Raw genomic sequence first — 9,955 nt, forward strand, 5'->3', positions numbered from 1 at the left:
ATTATACTTTGTATGTGCTGATATCCTGATGGTACAGAAAACTTTTTCTGAAGACCCATACAAGACGTGGGTAAGGTACCTAGTCCAAAAAACGAACACACTTATCTGTGGTGGATTAAATACCAATACACTGAAATCGAATAGTATCAGCGGTACCAACTTGAATATATTGTGCAATTATGGCATACCTTCACTTGTAAACTTTTCAATCAGACTTGCAAACAGTCTTTTTCAATCCAGAATGAGATTTTCACTCTGCAGCAGAGTGTGCGCTGATATGAAACTTCCTGGCAGATTAAAACTGTGTGCCGGACTGAGACTAGAACTCGGGACCTTTGCCTTTCGCGGGCAAGAGCTCTACCAACTGAGCTACCCAAGCACGACTCACGCCCCGTCCTCACAGCTTTACTTCTGCCAGTACCTCGTCTCCTACTTTTACGCAGGAGAGCTTCTGTAAAGTTTGGAAAGTAGGAGACGAGGTACTGGCAGAAGTAAAGCTGTGAGGACAGGGCGTGAGTCGTGCTTGGGTAGCTCAGTTGGTAGAGCACTTGCCGGCGAAAGGCAAAGGTCCCGAGTTCGAGTCTCGGTCCTGCACACAGTTTTAATCTGCCAGGAAGTTTCAGTCTTCTTCAATATTATGCCACGTGGAAACAGAAAGCAACAGAAGAAAATGCCTTCTATTTGTTCAAAATTTAGGCCTGTTAAATCATTTCTGATAGTTGTTAGAAGCAGACGGTTACATAGGAAAGCCAGCTAAACTGAATACATAAGGGTTTTCTAAGAATCAAATCTGTGCAAATTCACAGCTCAGTTATAAGAGGAAAAGTGGCAGGGAGAGAACAGCAGACAAATGTGAACAAAATGTTTAATAAATTTGTGCACTATTAAAATTAAAATTTGAAGAAGCATTTTCCAAAAAAATGTATTCCATTACAACTTCAGATTTAAATACATGTGTGACAAGGAATACCAAAATACATCCTGAAAGTCTCAGATATTTGACATCCATGGAAAACATACAAAATGGCCCAGAATTTTTGCTATTTTACAGAAAAATACAAGAAATTTTACACAAAGGCAACACTACCTGCAAAAACTCTAAAAAATGAAATATTTGAAGCAGCTAACGAAACTGAAGCTGTTAGGAACATAATCAAGAGTGAGACAACAAATGTTGGGAAATAACTCCTAAATTCACAAATTAAAAACAAAAATATACAAATAAGCTACCTTGTTTAAATGGCAAACTGTAAATACATACTTCAACACTACTGCTAAGAAGTCACAGTAGAAATTTCCAGACAATGAAGTTTTACTCATCAGGACCAACCAGCAAACTGAGTGGTGCTCCTGCCAACCAGAAAACCAAGTGGTGTTCCTACAAACTGTGAGAGATGATATACATGCAGTATGCAAATAAAAAACTAAAAAATCTACAGAACAAGATGAAATTCCAGTTTATGTCCTTGAAGAATGTATAAATACCTTAAAAGAGCCATTATGAAAAATAATTAATTTATTATTTCAAGCTAGCTGCTTTCTTAAACATCTGAAACAAACTAAAAAAGTAATACTTATACTAAAAAAAGTGAGGTAAAAAATGTAGAAAACCACAGACCAATTTCGATAATGTATTTCTAAAGTAATAGAAACAAAATGAAAATAAATAAAAAATCAAGATTAATGAATTATGTGAATAAATATTATCATCTTGGCAATGAATAACTTGGTTTTGGACCAGAAAGAGCTACAGGGTCTGTTGTACAAAACCTGTTATTGAAACACTGGACAGAAATCACTATGTGATTGGCATCTTCTTCGATCTGTCAGAGGCTTTTGCCACTGGTGACCACAGAATCTTCTTACATGAACTTGAGATGCTAGAAACCAGAGGTGTAGCAGATAAGTGGTTAGAGACCTATCTAGATAATAGAATACAACGAGTTGAAATTTCACGCAATGTGTGTGCATCTCAGCGGACTGTATTGGGTCTAATCCTTTTCTTAATGACTATTAATCATTTCCTACAGTGCATCAAAGGTGAAGAAAAAATTTTATTTTGCGATAACAGCACCATATGGTCTCAAAACATCAACACAACTGACAAAAAAAGCCATTGATGCTCTCAAAGATATTCATAAATACTCCCATGAAAAAAAAGTAATACTATACATTAAGGAGACAAACTACATGAGTTTCCAATTGACTAAAAAACATAATGCTGATAGACTGGGAGTCAACACTACTATATTATAATGTGTAAATGAGACCAAATCTTTGGGGGTCAATGTAGGCTGCCAGTTGAAATGGATAGAACATACAAAGGTTTTGGCAAAGAAAACATCTACAGCTTGTTATGTTATTCGAACCCTTGCTCCAATTGGCAGTATTTCACGCTTTAAATTAACCTATTTTTGCATATGTACATTCAGTCCACAGTTATAGGTCCACATTTTGGTGAATAACTGTTGGGATCATACTAATTCTCTTTATCATACACAAAAGCCATATACGAATTGTGACACTTAACAGCAGAAGGACTTATTGTGTTGAGTTAATTAAAATACTGGAAATTCTGACTGCCCAAGTGAATGTGTCTTTCAGAACATAATGTACATTGGAAAAAATATTAATCTGCACTCCACATGGCATATGCATGAGCGTGGTACCAGAATGAGTCACTGTTTACATCTAAACAGCAAAAAACAAGTCTTAACCATAAAAAGGTGTGTTATATTGTGGACTAAAACTGTATAACAGCTTCCCATAGGAAAATGGCTCAAATGGCTTTGAGCACTATGGGACTTAACATCTGAGGTCAGTCCCCTAGAACTTAGAACTACTTAAACCTAACTAACCTAAGGACATCGCACACATCCATGCCTGAGGCAGGATTCGAACCTGCAACCGTAGCGGTCGAGCAGTTCCAGACTGAAGTGCCTAGAACCGCTTGGCCACACCGTCCGGCCCCCATAGGAAATTAATGACGTAAATGATCCCAGCACCTTTCGCCAAGGGCTTAAGATCTTTTTTTAAATAACAGTTATTACACTCTAACTGAATATTTGAAATAGCCAATGATAGTCAAATAATACATGTAGAGAGGTTGTGGGTGTTATTTGGTGGAGGCTGGTGCAACAAGATGAGTCGAATGAGCCAAAACCGTAGAAGTCTTTTATTTGCTTCCTAACAGTTCATATGAGTAACTCATGCCTACATCTGTTGGGTGCTGGATAGTAGGTGTCAAACCCATGGACCTCAGAGATGAATTGTTATCCTGAAGATGCCAGTAGCTGCCATGCCCAGCTCAGCTGGACAGCTGACCAATCTCGCGATGCTAACATTCCTGGCTGATTGGCTGAACTGTGTTAGGAACTGATGTGGTAGCCTGGTATAGCCAAGCCAATGCAAGACTTGCAGGCAGCATGCTCCAAGTTGTGGCTAGCGATGGGAGCAAAGATGTAGTATCGCCCAAAGTTAATGGCACCACACCAAATTCGATACCACAGACATTAGCAATATCTCTCTGCAATCTGCAATGACAAATGAGAGGAGTTGAAGAAGACCTGTCCTCTCTGTCAGCACAACAGTGCCCTCACATGGAGATCAATATAGAGCTGAGCTTAGGAAAGCTCTGCCCAATTCTTGACCACAGCTGAAGCACTCAATATCAGAGAGTAGGACTAAAGAGTGGACTAAAGTGTTATCCAAGTGTCATCAACATCACAGAGTAGAACTAAAGTGTTATCCAAGTCTCAGATGGAAATATACTTTTGTAAATGTTGAACATTGTTCTTTACGAGAAGAGTTTGATAATTAGTATATCAAGCAATACATTAATAGTCAATGACAACTGTAAATTTCAAGCACTCCTATGGCAGAGGACTGTCTAAAAATAAGTTAACCTTTTTATCATTCATGTAATAATGTGAAGTAATATTTCATCTGTCATAGTTCCAATGAGCCATCTCCCAGAGCAGTCAAAGCACTAAAGTTATGGAAAGACGATTGTGGTTTCATCTGGTCATAATGTATGTTCAGTGTGTAAAGCCCAGTCCACTATCTGAATGGTGGCTTTTGGTGCTGGCATATTCTTCAGCATGTAATATGTGACTTAATATACATGAACACATGATATGTAATGATATGTGATATAACTAGAAATGCTATTTGATTAATTAACAGAAATAATAAAGTAGGAAATTATGTATGTTGCTTAATAAGAACCATTGTATCAACCACTGACAACATCCAAACAATGTAGATTGCACCACAGTTCTAAATTAATAAGTGAATCATTATGGAAATGTAGAACCTTGTACTCACCAATTTTGTATTATTGATCACTAACGATCTATTTTAATCTTGGAATTCAATGTTTTTCATGTTTATATTACAAACGTCCTTCAGATATTTTATTAGTGGGTGTCTCCCATGTTTTGACCTTTCTTGTTGTTTCTCTCCTCAAAACTGCTTAAACTGCAGTGTATGATTAGGCTTGAATAATATTCTATTGACCACTGGAAATAAAAGTAGTTCATAATGGTTATAGTAATTTGGAATGGTATGCTATCGTCCTTTAATCGCAGAATTGTCATAATGCTCAAGATCTGTAAGATACTTTGCAAGGATGGAAATAAAAGTAGTGCAGAAAGGTTATAGTATTTTGGAATGGTCTGCTGTCGTCCTTAAACCGCAAAATTATCATAACACTAAAGAACTGTAAGAGACTTAGCAAGTTATAGAAGACTTATTAATTGGCTGTATTTTCCCAGTTCTCAAGAAACTAAATAAAAATTACATAAAATGTTTGAAAAATGCGAAGTACTGAGGAGATCTACGAAAATATAGAAAAAATATGAGAAGTAATGGCAAAGCGAAGATTAATCGTCTTTGAGTATATCTACCAATCAATGAAAACATGCTAATGAAACAAATAATCCCATATTTATGGAAAAAGAAATCGATAGTAGCACAGATTTCAGAAATAAGAAAAGAACTAGAAAGAAACAACATCAAAGAATTGGAAATAATAATAAGAAACACTTTGAAGAAAAGAATACTAAATTTAGAAGGTCTTCAATGCAGAAGAAATAAGAAATTTGGACTAGCAGAGTTAGAGGGGTGTGGGCACAGTTTGTTTGTGTAGATTTAATACATTCAGGGACAAGTAAAGATTCAGGGGCAAACTTGATGACCTTAACCTATTGTTATGCTAATTGATTTATGAGCCCCTAGGGATAATCTGTCCTCCCACTCGCCTATAAAACCACACTTTTGATATCAGATTAATCGACTGATTAATTAAATCTATCAATTAATTAACACCACCCCCTCTGATAAATCTCTCAGCCCTCCATCTCCAATCTAGAAAATTGTGGGAAAAAGACTCAGTGTAAGCTGGAGGAAGGCTCTCTGGACACGAAATTCAAATCAATATCAATAACATTTCTATGCATATTCTTTATTTAATAAGTTTGTGGGAAACAGGGCTCCTCCACTTGGGTAGAGCTCACATCTGCACCCCCACCCCCCTTTCCATGGTGTAATAACTGTAATAAACTGGAATAAAGTGAGGTATAACAGATGCCATTTTGGGTTCCTGTGTGTGTGTGTGTGTGTGTGTGTGTGTGTGTGTGTCTGTCATCCTGGTGCCGTCACAGAAGTCAAAAGCCACCCAGTGTACCAATTACAGAACACGATACTAAATACCACTGACCATGGAGCAGATATCAGCCTCCTTTGATCCTAGATTCCAAACAAAACATCAGGTGGTGGCATTCTGTTGATCTGGAAATTCCAACCTCACTTCCTATCTCTATCTCTCTCAAGAGGCTTCTTCCTGTTAGTGTGTGTGAACCAACATCTCCAAACACAGAGATGGTGGTTTTCATCTCTCTTCAGAGTACTGTGCCCCTATTGGCTAATGTGGGGATAAAGGGAGAGCTGACGCAATTTCGATATCAAAACTAGAGGGAAATAGTCCATTTGCACTACCTTATCAAATTAATTGTTTAATAATTTTAAGGAGTCAAATAGATCACTTAAAGCACTCATCACCACCTTACAAAGATCCTTGTTTGTAATAAAAATACGTTTTCAATTTCTGTGTACCCCACACAAACATAATGCAAATTAATTAAATTAAATTTACACTAGAAATAGATCGTAGCGTTAAATATATTTGAGGACTCGTACGCACCGATGTTTGAGGACTGAAGCACCCTCCTCCACCGCAACGTCTCTGCTAACCATATATGGTGAAAAAATCTAACTCATCAAACACACTCGTGATCGTGAAGAAAATGCCGTCTGCACACTGCTGGGAGCCACGGGCGCTCTGTCTGCCACCAGCAGGGGCATTGCTTCGTCTCGCAGGCGCCGGTCAGCAGAGACGGCACACGTATCTTTGAGCCATGCCGGCAGCTGCACACACCCCCCAGCATCCACGCGCTGGCCCTACTGAGCGCTCAGACGTCGGAGAGACTGTCGCCAAGCAGTCAACTGATCAATTTACGTGGGGGACAATCGACCAGTGGAAACATCTGTCATATTGAACCTTCTCACGCACACAACACACAACTCCACTGGTCTCGTCACTAACCCAACACAACAGTCATTTCGCTGCCGCCCCCCCCCCCCCCCCCCTGCCGTGGACAAGAGCAGACACGTCGGCACATTCTTCGTACGTAACTGCCTATCGCAGGCTACGATAACCCATGACCTCCAATTGTCGACTCTTGATGACCACTCTTACCACTGGCTGCGTCGCACTGCGAGTCAAGCGGCAGCTGCATGGAAGTATACAGTAGTTCTAACCAATTCCATCCCGACATAGACTCCCCCCTCCCCAATAAAAAAAAAAAAAAAACTCTTTACTCATGCCGAGACTGGTATGTTATTGACCAGACGCATCGAATTTCTCACGCGAAATTTAGATTTCTCCGTTTTACAGGAGTTATTTTCGAAGACAGAAGAAATCGAGGCATACACGCGATTGCACATCGCTAAAATATCGTTGCTTACTGTGAAAATCCTGTAAAAGTACAGCGTAGACAGTATTTCATCTAAGTATAATCTCATCAGGTAAAAACATCTGTTCTAATCAGCTTAATAACTATTATGTCTTGCATTACAGGACTGGAATATTAAACTTATTTTGGCTCGTGACGGAGGCATAGGATGCCTCCTCACTTCTGAACTCTCTTAAAGAAACCAAATGAATCGTCTCATACGATATCTCTTATGCTTCGGGAATACGTCTGATTTTATGTTGTCTCTTATTTATCGAGAAAACAAAAGATTGTTGCCGAATACCTCTCGGTAAGAATCTTCATATCAGCTCCTAACTTTCTCATTGCAGTCACTTTGCGAGATGAATGTGATAGGCTACAATAAGTTTTCCCACAACAATTAGAAGAAGCGAGATAGAGCTCATCTCTCAACTCCCCTTTCGTCAGTGTATCGCTTACGTAACGTATTCTCATTAATCTTCCAGTCTTCGATATCTAGCATTTGAATCCATATCGTATCCACGAGTAAGAGATGTCGCCTGCTAAGTCACAGACGCCTGCTAGTTCTTTCGAAATATTACATTTCAACAGCACTGTTCCATTAGTTAGAAGGCTGACAGGCAGAGAGCTTTCGCAACAAGGAAAATAGCACACTAACGTACAGGAGAAAATTCACAGCCATGCTGAGTACACAAGGACTGAACAAAAAAATGCAGAAGCATAATACCTACAACTCATCAATATCGAATGATGGTCTATAAATACCACACTGTCCATGTCCTCATCTCCTTTATCGTGTCACTATGATTACCACAGTAGAAATAAAACTGTGTAATGGTGTCCAAGTCTTCCTTGACAGCACAGTGTTTCCCGCTCTCTCTCCCTCTCCTTGTTGGTTTTGTAACATCCAGTGGAGTAAAACTACCAATTATAAAAACTTCACAAGCGCCACCTGATAGAGAACTCAGTAAGATTTATTGCATCTTTCTCTTCTGATACATCGAGAAACAAATACCGTCTGCACGTTAACATCGTTCATATGTGGTGAGCCCATTAAATATACATGTGTTGGTCCACTGGAGCAAACGACCAGTGACTGAAGTCGCTTCCAAAGACCTGTGTAAAGTTTTGTCGCATGCACTGGAGGAAGACCATATAAACATCAATCACAAGGAGAATGTTCTTGTGTTGCTGTTTCATAAGCAGTTTGATACACTGTCTTTCGCTGTAACACATCGAAGGAGTGTATGATTACAGATTGAATCTCAGTGAAGACAAGTGTAATGTGCTGCGAATACATAGAAAGAAAGAGCCCTTATCATTTAGCTACAATATAGTAGGTCAGCAACTGGAAGCAACTGGTACGCATTAGGAGAGACTTAAAATGGAATGATTGTCGGTAAAGCAGATGCCAGACTAAGATTCATTGGAAGAATCCTAAGGAAATGCTATCTGAAAACAAAGGAAGTAGGTTACAGTACGCTTGTTCACCCACTGCTTGACTACTGCTCAGCAGTGTGGGATCCGTACCAGATGGGGTTGAGAGAAAAGATAGAGAAGATCCAACGGAGAGCAGCGCTCTTCGTTACAGGATCATTTAGTAATCGCGAAAGCGTTATGGAGATGAGAAACTCCAGTGGAAGACTCTGAAGGAGAGACGCTCAGTAGCTCGGTACGGGCTTTTGTTGAAGTTTCGAGAACATACCTTCACCGAGGAGTCAAGCAGTATGTTGCTCCCTCCTACGTATATCTCGGGAAGAGACCCCGAGGATAAAATCAGAGAGATTAGAGCCCACACAGAGGCATACCGACAATCCTTCTTTCCACGAACAATACGAGACTGGAATAGAAGGGAGAACCGATAGAGGTACTCAAGGTACCCTCCGTCACACACCGTCAGGTGGCTTGCGGAGTATGGATGTAGATGTAAATGTAGATGTGTAGTCAGCCACACATTTTTTTTCTACCTTGACTTCGTGGTCTGTCAGATGCTAAACTGAGATTAATATGTTACAATCCATTGGCTCTCACAGAAAGCTGGACATCGCATGGTGTTAACTATGCGGCTCCCACAATACACAGGATGGTCGAAATAGAAGACAGAAACAGTGTTTCTTATTGACAAAAATGTGGAAGACATCGCAAGACGTCGAAACTGGAAGAGTCTGCGGCATTGGAGCATTTACCTACAGCTGTCTGAAGGTGATGACCTCTGCATTTAATCCCATCTTCCACGGTGATTGGGCAGTAGACATCTCAGTGTTCCATTTAGAAGAGACCAAGAGAAATAATTCCTCATATTGTAGCCATGCACGCGGTCACTGGTTCGGTTCTGGCCATCCTCAGATCGCTTTGTTCCCACCAAGATTCTCTCCATCTCAAACAAGCGATGTCAGACTATCATTATGTGATAATCGGCAGCATACCAGTGGACAAATGGGATGGGAAGGATACCCTAGATATGGGACTATGTACTGTAATAAGCACCACAGTTGAAAGTGCGATCAGTTTTACCAGTTTTTCCGTAATTTCAGTGCCCTCCAACGACACAGCAGCAATTTTCCCAATTTCTGTATCGTCGCTTAACAACTGCTCCACTACTTTGCGAGTACCATAACCTAGATTGCGAATGTGGATTGATGACTGTGCAGTAAATCCATTCATTGTTAATTCTCAGACACATACACCAAAGTACACCAGACAGCATTCTATAAAGATGCAATCAGGTTATCTACAAATTTTTAGCACTTCGATCATAGTGCGGAATTTACGATTAGGATTGGCCATCTTTTCCTATGTGGATGGTAGTCACAGATTATTCTCGCAACATAGAATAAAGTTGGAGATTGAAAGATCTCCCCACATTCTCTTCGACCAACCCTGCCTGCAACACTGACGCCGATTTAATATGCTACTGACCAGAAGTAGGACGTACTGTACTT

This window comes from Schistocerca piceifrons, chromosome 3 (assembly GCF_021461385.2).
Source record: "Schistocerca piceifrons isolate TAMUIC-IGC-003096 chromosome 3, iqSchPice1.1, whole genome shotgun sequence".
Taxonomy (NCBI): Eukaryota; Metazoa; Arthropoda; class Insecta; order Orthoptera; family Acrididae; genus Schistocerca; species Schistocerca piceifrons.